Genomic DNA, 10,897 nt, shown 5'->3' with positions numbered 1-10,897 from the left:
AAGAGCCTGGGCTCAATCCCTAGTACTACAAACAAACAAATGAATAAGTAGACTGGAGACCAATTTACTAAATATCTTTCAGTTGTCTGTTTCTTTTCTTTCTCTGTGAATGTCTTAGTTTGTTTTTTTTTTTTTTTTTTTTTTTTTTTTTAAGGGTGGGCATATTAATCATGTTTACTTCTTAGCCTTTTTTCACCTTCAAATTTCTGGAGAAATATTTGTTCAATAGAAAATAAATTCGACCTGGTTTGTAAGAAGTGACAAAACTACAACTCTGGATATTTTTTATAGTGTATTATTTCAGTTTTTAGTTTTTGCTTTTGCTTTTTTTTCCTTTTTGGCACATATACAGTGGATGCCTGGGCAGCAGTCAAACTCAATATGAAATGAAATCCATGCTACCCACCAATGTGGCTATAAAACACTAATGTAGAGCACTGGAAAAGTTTGTAAATACATTCACATTACACATGCAACTCAGACCATTGTTAAGGTAGAAACTGCAAGTTGTTATGATTTATCTAATATTTTCCCTATGATATACAAAACTGTGACAATTTACAAACTAAAGGTAGTAGCACAGAGTTTTGTATTAGAAATAAAAAAGGACATATCTCAATTAAATATCAAGTAACACATGTAAGTTAATATTACATATTACAACATATACAAACATTATTAAGTACAGAATTCTAGTCATATGTTTTAGAGCTCTTAAATTTCCTATTTGCAATTAAGTCCATCTATCTACTAACATATTCAATTTTTTCATTAACTCATTCAACACAGATTGATTGAACATTCTTTACGTACTAGCAAAATGCTGCTACATAAGACATTTATACAAGCATGTGTAAGACATAATCAAGATCCTATGTGGTGGTTTCAAAATAAGTCCATACGTTATTTTATATTTTTCTCTGTAAAAGAGCTTAAAACCCTACTTCTTGAGTTGGGGAAGGTCACACTCATGTCTAACAATGGAATATGGCAAAAGTAACATCATATGTCTTCTAAGGCTAATCATAAGATATATCATAGCTTGCTCCTCACTTTCTTCTATTACCTGCACAGGAGGAAGATACCTGCCATGCTTCCATGACATCCAATAAGCCTCATGGAGATGTCATAATGGGGAGGAATTGAGGCTTTCAGCCAGAATCTGTGTGAAGAAGTCATGTAGAACTGATACCTCCAGTTAGTCTCAGGTAAGACTTCCCATAATGTAGCTCCAGCCAATGTCTTAACTACAACATGGAAAAGTACAAGCTAGAGCCTACCTAGCTAAGCTGCTCTAACATTTTTGACCCTCAGAATCATTTGAGAAAATAAATATCTGTTGCTCTAAGCTACTAGGTTTGGGGGAAATTTGTCATACATTGTTAAGAGGTCTCCACAGAATGAGGATTATTTTCTCAAGTTATTCTCTGCAACCCTTAATTATACAGGGAAAAGTTATTACTTGAATTACAGCCTCAGTACACCTCAGTTATAACTTACCCTTCTTGCTAAGTGAATGAAGGGATTGTTCATCAAGGTTTTTGACTTGGCTGCTGACATTTTACTGGCAGAACCTGGAAGAACATGTCTGGGATTGGAACCTAAAAGTAGTAGACCATGAAGGATGGATTATAAAACTGGAGGAAAGGATAAGGGAATCCTTGTCCTGCTTCATGATTTAACATGTTAGCAAGAAAGCCTGCACCCCACCCCAGTATGTTGTTAGAATGGCACTTGATGTTTGGAAACAGTGAAGGCCTACTGAACATGAGGTAGAAATTTCAGAATTGCTGTAACAGTTTAGAGGAGGAGTTAAATAGTTCTGAGAAGGGTGATCTATTAGTATGGACTTATTATTTCAGAACTCTCAAGAAAATCTGCCGGTTGATTATATTCCCAAAACTCTGTTCATTAAAGTAAGAAGGAATCTGCCAGCGAGAGTAGTATCTTCACTGCTCACAGGTGCTGCTATGGGTCTGGAAACCTCAATGGGAGCAGAAATGTAGGACTCCAGAATTTCAGAGATGGGATAGCACTATTCAACTACTTAGATGAAACAGACATTATCACATAATGGGAAACAATGGGGCTTACAGAGACCTTTTGCAAAGATTATGGATTTCCAAAGGTTAAGATAAACAGACAGGCAAGGAGACTACTGCATGATTTATGAAACAAAAAACATTAAGAATAGGTGAATATAGTTGTATGTTAGCCAATACAACTATAAATCACAAGGCTTTGGGCTGGGGATATACCTCAGTGGCACAGCACCTGCTGGCAAGCATGAGGTCGTGAGTTCGATTCTCAGTACAAAAAAAAAAAAATTGTCCTGTTACTATACCTGAACTAGTTCTTAGAGTCTATTGATTAGAAGGAAATATATGTTTATTTGTGAAAAGTCTCTGCAATGCAAATATATGCAATCACAATTCTTCTAATGCTTCCCTAAAAGAACTTATTTTCTAAAGTAACATACAGAAGGAAGGAGAATACCCAGATTTTTAAGGAGCTGTTCAATAATGAGACACAAAACGGGCCCATGATCCCTCTGTTATAGGTTGGCACATGGCAAGAAGGTAATGGAGTGGATGAGGTTTATCCCACCATAACAACAGGTTTACAGTTTCACCCTGTGTTTTTTCCTGAGCTACTTGAAGCATGATATGCATGGATATACTGAGAAATATGTGTTTCTGAAACTTTGGGGAAAGTCTCATTATGATAAGACTGAAAAGGACAAGCAAGATACTGAAACTCTCCCCAGCTCCACCAAGGTAGTAAATTATAAACTACAGTCCATCTTAGCTGATGGCTGATGTTAGTGTCTCCCTAAAATACTTAAGAAAATAGGAAGTGGTAATCCTCATCAATTCCCATTTAATTCAAAGTCTGGCCCTTGTGAAATGCAGACAGATTACGGAAGATGATGCTCAACTCTACAGACTTAACCAACTGGCAGCTTCAATCAGTCAATGTGCTGGAGGTTGAATTTTCATAAGAACAGATTAAAACATCCTCTAAAATTTGATACAGCTATCAAGGGAGCATATGGCCTTCTTTGAATGGTCACTAAGAACGGGGATCAAAAGTTGTTTCCGTTCACCTACAATAAATTGCAAAGTGTATGCATGGTCTTGTTAGAGTTTACTAATTTTCCTTTCTCAGTTATAAGAGTCATAAGGGACTTTTTATAACCTTGACATTCTGCAGAACATGATGCTGGTCTACATTTTGGGATATTACCTCCAAGATAGTATCATCCTATACTTCTTTCTACTAAAAAAGAGAAGGACATATTATATTTGGAAAAACCTTTGCCATACTTTGAATATTCCAAAGAGGGCATATGCCACAATGAAAATATTGCTGAACTCATTTATTGGGTGATATGAAAAATTTCCAGTTTTGAGCTGCGTCCAGAACAAGGGAGGCCTTTGTAACATGTTCTGGCTCTGAAGCAACTGGCCCTGCACAGGGGCCTCATGACTCAGAATATCCAATGTTGCCAGAAGTCTCCATAATAGATCCTAATAATGTGTAGAATCTCTCCCAAGCATCAAATTGAGACACAGTGCAGCCCCCTAGGTTTCTAGAGCAAGGCCATTCCATCTGAGGTGGAGAATTATTCCTTGTTTCAGAAAGCAGCTCCTCGGGGATTTATATCATCAAGATAACTCCAAACCCCATTCCTCCTCAGAGACACTAACTTCACAATAAAATAGAATCTGAAAGGTCTTTATGAGAAATTTAGAAAGCAGTGAGGAAATCGCAGTACACCAGACAAACACAAAACCACGAACAAAGCCATAAACCATTGTACTTCACCAACTATCGTCTTCTTACCATACACCCCAAAGCCGTCAGAACTTGGCACAATCAGCAGAAAACAACCAATCTGAACCTTGTCCTTCAGAATGAGGCAGAAGACTATGTGGAGAAAAGAGTGGAAAGAAACATTGCAGATTTTCATGGGGCTGCCCAACGGATTGGTTTATGTCTTGCTTAATTTAGAACACTAAAGGAGACCCAGCTTATTTAGGAAATGGAAGAGAATGAAAGAACAAGGGAGAGCTCAGTGGTTTACTGCTGCTTCAGAGAACTTACAGCATCTCTGGCAGCTTTAAGACAGGTCATTTAATATTAATGAGGGAAACAAAAAATAAAAGTTTATGGGATTTATGGAGCAATTTATGGGATTCCAAAAAAGTAAAGAGAGAAATAAAAGAGGTAGAGAGTTTGTCTGAGGAAATAGTATTGATTTCCTGATATGTCAATTTAAAAAAAGGGATACCCATATTTATGAAGCTCAGAGGATCCCAACTAGAATGAACTCAAAGTTCCACATCAAGATATATCATAATCTAATTGTGAAAAATATAATCTGTTAGAGGCAAATAGAAAATCTTGAAAACACCAAAAGAAAAGTGACTTACCATGTAAAAAGGAGCTCCCATAAGACTATCAGAGGATTTCTGTTATGGTTTGCATCTAAATGTCTCCTGTAACACTCATGCACTCATAGGTGGGGTTTTCAGAGGTGGCTGGATCTAGGATGTGTGAATATGGATTAAGGGTATGTGATTACTAAATTAATCTACAGATTGCTTTTGCATAGTTTTGCATGAGCTAAAGGGAAGGTCCATTCTGGGTGTGGGTGGTACTACTAATAGGTTTGCACCCTGCATGGAATAAAAAGAAAGATGGAAGGCAGGCTTGCTGCCTCCTGCCAGCCATGTTGTGAATGGTTTCTCCTCTGCCATGCCACCTGCCTTGGAACCAGCTGACTCAAGACTGAAACCTCTATGAACTGTGAGGCAAAATAACCTTTCCTCCTTTAACTTGTAGGTGAGGGAATTTTGTCCAGCAATGAGAAAAGTAGCTAATACAATTTCTTAGCAAAAACGTTATAGGCCAGAGGGGAAGGGGATGATAAATTTATTCAAAGTGCTGAAAGAAGCAGCAAACTGCTAAGCAAGAATACTATGCTCTCCCTCATACATACTGTGTCTCTCCCCCGGCCCCACACACTCACACCAATTATTACTACATCCAGCACAATTATCCTTTAAAAAATGAAGGAAAAGTAAAGATCTTCTCAGAGTACAAATTTAAGGTCATTCACCACTACTAGACCTACCTCACAAAAAATGCTGAAGGGAGTATTTCAGGTTAGAATGAAAAATGCTAGACAGTAACATGGAAGCATATAAAAATATAAAATTCTCTGATAAAAGTACATATAAATACAAACACAGAATCTTGTAATGCTATAATGGTGATGTATAAATCATTATTATTTGTTATTATTATTTGATTTAAAATATGAAAGTATATAAAAGAACTACAACTTTGTGACTATGTTAATGAATATAAAATACAAAAATATGTAGTTTGTGACATCAAAAATAAACTGGTGGGTAGAGATAAAAGAATTAAAGTTCTTATATTCAAGTGAAATTGTTTTTAAATAGGTTGTGATAGCTATCTGTTTTATTTAATCTCAATGATATTCAAAAATAAAATACCTATAGAAGATACACAAAAGAAAACAAGAAAGAAAGCAAAGCTTGTCACTAGTGAATTTTTTTAACCAATGAAACACAGAAGAAAAACAAAAGGAGGGACAAAATAACTCATATAGAAAATAATTAATAAAATGTTAATAGAAAGTCTTTCCCAATAAGTAATTACTTAAGTGTAAATGGATTAAACTCCAAGAAAAAGACAGAGTGAATGAATTTAAAAATAATATCTAAGTATATGCTGTTCTCAGGAGACTCACTTCAAATTTAAAGATACAAGTTGCTGAAAAGATGAAAGAAGATAATCACTGTACATAGTGACACAGTACAAAAGACAGCAGAAGTGGTCATATTTATATCAGGTATAGTCAGAAAGGAAATGTCTACATGGACCAAATATACACAAAGAAAATCCCTTACCCCTACAGCAGAATATATACTCACCTCAAGCAAACGTGGATTTTCTCCAGAGTAAATCATGTTAGGTCACAAAACACATCTTAACAAATTTAAGAAAATTGATATTACACCAATATATTTTCTGAATAAAATGGTCAGCAGCACAAGCAAAACTGAAAAATTCAGTTTTGAATTTTCATATACGTATAAATAAAGCAACATATACTTGAACAACTAGTGGATCAAATAAATCACAAGAGAAACTAGAATATATTATGAGACAAAAGAAAATACGAACATAACAAATCAACACTTAAGTAGCGAAAACAGTGCTAGAATGGAAGTTTGTAGTAGCAAAACTCTACATTAAGATAGATCTCAAAAAAACAATAACTTTACCTAAAGTAACTAGACAAAGTAGACTAAACCTAAATAGAAAAGGATGAAGAAAATAGAAAAGCTTCAAACAGAAATAAATAAAGGAAATTTTAATGGAAGTGAGACTAGTATTTTTTTTAAAGATAACAAAATTGAGACCCTAAGGAAAAAAAGAAGTTTCAAATAGCAAAAATTGAAAAAGAGGAAACATTAAAATTCATGATACCATACAGACAAAATGAATCTGGCAGAGTGTGACTGTCCCCTCCAAAACTTAACAGCCACTGTGTAGGACAGCATTTGGAGCTGAGACCTCTAAGAAGTAATTAGCCCTTGGAGGCTGCTAGTGCTGTAGGTCAACTCCCTGGGAGTAGCCTTGTTATACAAGTGAGCTCTCTCTCACACTTATATTCTCTGCCATGTGGTTCTCTCTGCTGTATTATGATGCAGGGGAAAGCACTAGAACCTGGTACCTAGATAATAGACTTCCCAGCTGTTAGAACTGTGAGGAATAAATTCTTTTGTATAGTTCCCAGTCTGTGGTATTCAGTGATAGCTGGAGAACGTGGGCTGAAGATCCTAAGAGACTCCTATGAAAAGGTACATGTTAACAACTGGAAAGCACAGAAGAAATGGGTAAGTTGCTAGAAACCTAAAACCTACCTACCTAAGTCATGAAGAAAATATCTGAAAATAATTTGGTGAACAGATTGAATAATTAATACCCCCAAATACTTCACCCAGTAGCTTCACTGGAGAATTCTATTAAAAATTTAAATTTCCATTCTGCAATCTATTTTACTCCTGTGCATGTTATAAACTCCATATACAGTTTTGTTTAAACTGGTTTTTTTAGGTCTTTGGTGAAGGCACTGGTGTTGAACAAAACCGCTCTGCTCTGTTCACCTGGTCTGAACCAAAACATCTTCAGCTCTGCTGCAGCTCTGGCAGCTATGCAATTTATAGTCACCCAGTAGATATTTGTCTGCAAATTTTATAAATTTCTACATGTACAGTTTGATGTTTTAACATCTAGGCAAATGTACAATGCGGGTAGGGGCTGTAAGAATTTCTGAAGGTCTTTCTCAGTATAACTTCCTCCCTTCTGCTCTGTAAATTCCAGGTATGTGAAACAAACAAACAAACACGAAACTCAACTGTAACTCCAAAGTGATATAGAAATAATTACTGTTTATTAAAAAATAAAGAGTTAACTCTGATCTTTCTCAAACTTTTTCAAAATATGAAGAGGACAGAACACTTCCAAACTCATTTTGGAGTATTACCTTAGTATCAGATGAAGATAATGTGACAAAGGAAACAACAGGCCAATATCCCTGATAATTATTGTTATAAAAATCCTCCATAAAAGTCATAAAAAACAACTAGCAAAGTGAATTTAATACCATGTTAAAACAATTTTACATTATTTCTGAGTTTTATTTACTTTTGGAATTCAAGGAAGGTTCAGCATAACAAAATCAAGTAGAGAGGTAGACCACATTAACAGAATAAAGGACAAAAACCACATGATAATCTCAACTGACACAGAAACACTGGACAAAATTCAACAGTCTTTCATAGCAAAAGCAACAAAGTATGTATATGTGCTGAAGTAAATTACCTCAAGATTATAAAAGCCTTATTTGAAAAGTTCAGCTTAACACACTCAATAGTGGAAAATTTAATGGTGTCCACTAATGTCAGGAATAAAGAAAGGCCATCCACTTTTTTCATATATCTACAACAGAGTAGCAGAATAGATAGAGCAATTAAATAAGAAAAATATATAAAAGCTATCTAAATAGGAAAGAAAGAAGTAAAATTAAAGATTCTACTAAAGGAAAAATAATATCCTAAGGATTCCATCAACAAGAAAAAACAACACTGGTGGAATTAATGAACAAAGTTGGAATTAATGAGCAATGTTTACAAAGTCACAGAGTATAAAATCAATACATTGCTTTTATTTGCACTAAGAAAAATCCAAAAAGAAAATTAATAAGACATTTCCATTTTCTATAGCATTGAAAAGAAATTGTTTAGGATTAAATCTAACTAAGGAAGTAAAAAAAAACTTCTATAGTGAAAAGTATAAAACTACTGAAAGAAATTAGAAAAGACACAATGTCTTAGCTCCTCTTCACTTAGACACAATACCCAATACTCACAACTTACAGGAGGAAAGGTTTATGTTGGCTTATAGTTTATAGTTTCAGTCCATAGTCTGTTGACTCCAAGGCAGAGCAGTAGGGCACAGATACAGTGCAGAGAATTGATCAAGGAGGAGGAAGGGAGATAGACCCTTCAAGGTCATGCCCCCAGTGACCTACCTCCTCCCAACATCCTATTTAGCTAGTTCATCAGTGAACTAATCTGCTGATAAATATCACAAACCTCTGATTGAATTTCCTCCCAAAAGCCCCACCTATGAGCACATGAGGCTTTGTGGGGATGTTTAGATATGAGTCATAACACACAATTAAATTTAAAGATATTCTGAGTGCACCAATTAAAAGACTCAATATTGTTTAAATGTCTATATATGATGAGATTGATAGATTCAATGCAATCTTTATCTAAATCCCCCTTTTTTTCAAAGATAGAAACAATCTTAAAATTCACATGGAACCTCAAAGAAGCACAAGCAGCCAAGACAATATTTTTAAAAAAGCAAAAGTGCGGCATCACATTTTCTTATTACAAAACATATTATAATGTTAAAATTATCAAAATAGTATGGTAGTGACATAAATATTATCACCATATAACCTATCACGTCTGGGTATAGATCCAAAAGAATTAAACAGCAATCTTAAAGACATCTTTACTTGCTCATTTTCATTTCAGCATCATTCACAATAACAATTTAAATGTCCATTGATAGATGAGTAGATTGGTGTATGTATATACCTAGCTTTAAAAAGGAAATACTTTTACCTGGTATAACATAGATGAACCTTAAGAACATTATGCTAAGTGAATTATGCCAGTCACAGAAAAACAAATACTGTGTAAATCCACTTACATGGGTTTCTAAGGAGCCAGTCTTAGAAGGTAGAGGATGGTTGCCAGAGTATAGGGGATAGAGATACAGGGCAGTTATTGCTGAGCTTCAACTTTGCAAGATGGAAAATTTCTGGAGATCTGTTATACAACAACTTACACATAGTTATCACTACTATACACTTAAAATAGTTAAGATGGCTAATTTTATATTATGTTTTTTGCATAATGAAAACATAGCACTGGGCATGCTACTGGGCTTTAGAAGAAAATAAGCACCTGAACTAGATGGGACAGGAAATGATTATGTGTAACAAGATCTGTCTGTCAAGAAGTCAATATTATTAAACCTATATTATAATTGTGCTTTAGCATAACATACATCCTTTATGTAACATTCATCCTTTATGTAATAGAAATTGTATATTAAAATTGGGTTCAGTGTAAGCTGAGAGCAGATCCTCATGATAGCCACTGTATGGAGAGTTCTCCATTTTCTCACAGTCACAGCTTTGGGTGTATGGTGGGGGAGGGAAGTTGCCTATGACGTGCTGGAGAAAGACAAATATGAATCTGTCTCATGAACATGTCAGTTCAAGATATTAGCATAAGATGGAAATGTACTGTTTCTACACTATAACCTAACTCATATTTGACAGAAAGACCATGGAAAGGTGAAATCTTCCAAACATTTAGAACATGGGTAGATCTGAATGATAAGCACTGTCATGTTTCAAATTTGTGTGGAGACAGAAATGTCTGAGATGAGGATCGACTCTTAAACACTGAAGTAAAGTCTGAATTAGTCAAGTATGTGGAAGACCAGGGATAAGATATATGGGGGGGTGTCACTAAATAAAGTGGACTCAAAATACATGGAATTTTGTATCCCATACCAACACTCACCAAAGATGACCTATCCCAGTGGCAGCATTAGCTAGAAGATAGAGAATAGCTTGTCTAGCAGATGTCAGTAAGCCACTACCCAGAGCTACCCCACTGGTACAAATTTTGGTGCAGTATTTTCTGATAGCATGAGCCTAGAAGAAAGGACTCCCTTTTTCAAAGGATGCTACTGTTGGTAATGAAGACTACAGAGACCAACTCCGACTCTTAAGGCCATATATCCAAGAAAACACCACCCATGTGATATTAAGTTGATTTTATGTATCTTGTTTACCACATCAACATTGCCTCAGACTCAAAGGATCTACATGGGGACACAGAAAGCATGAATCATGAGATCCACTGATTTATCATAAATAAGAATACTCTGGAGCAGCCAGCCTGACAGAACATTGAAACAGCTTTTTACAGGTAAGGCTAATACTCCATCTTGGATATGACATCATTCATTGGTAGAGTATTGTCCTTCAAGATACGGGATATGCATTGAATCAAAAGTCATTAAATGTTTGTGTCCCTTATATAGATAGAAAACATGCAATCAAGGACTAATTAAGGTAGGAGTGGCTATTCTTGCCATCAGTCACTGATGGTAATTTGTGATTTCTATCTCTACATCAGGCTCTGTTATAAGTTCTATTCCTAAAATGGGAGGTTTAAGCTGGGCATAGTGGTGCATACCT

The 10,897-nt window shown here is 35.3% G+C and overlaps 1 long non-coding RNA gene across 1 annotated transcript in view; it reads left to right on the top strand.

Annotated features, from left to right (window-relative positions):
* The first annotated feature begins 1,146 nt into the window (after positions 1-1,146).
* Positions 1,147-10,897, top strand: part of LOC102006552 — a 59,898-nt gene continuing 50,147 nt past the window's right edge. The window contains exons 1-2 of the long non-coding RNA XR_263162.2: positions 1,147-1,208; positions 10,508-10,625. This is a non-coding gene — a long non-coding RNA (uncharacterized LOC102006552). The remainder of the gene's footprint in view (positions 1,209-10,507; positions 10,626-10,897) is intronic.

Source organism: Chinchilla lanigera, unplaced genomic scaffold (assembly GCF_000276665.1).
Source record: "Chinchilla lanigera isolate Chin_1 unplaced genomic scaffold, ChiLan1.0 scaffold00062, whole genome shotgun sequence".
Classification (NCBI taxonomy): domain Eukaryota; kingdom Metazoa; phylum Chordata; class Mammalia; order Rodentia; family Chinchillidae; genus Chinchilla; species Chinchilla lanigera.
This window is presented reverse-complemented; position numbering and strand designations above follow the sequence as displayed.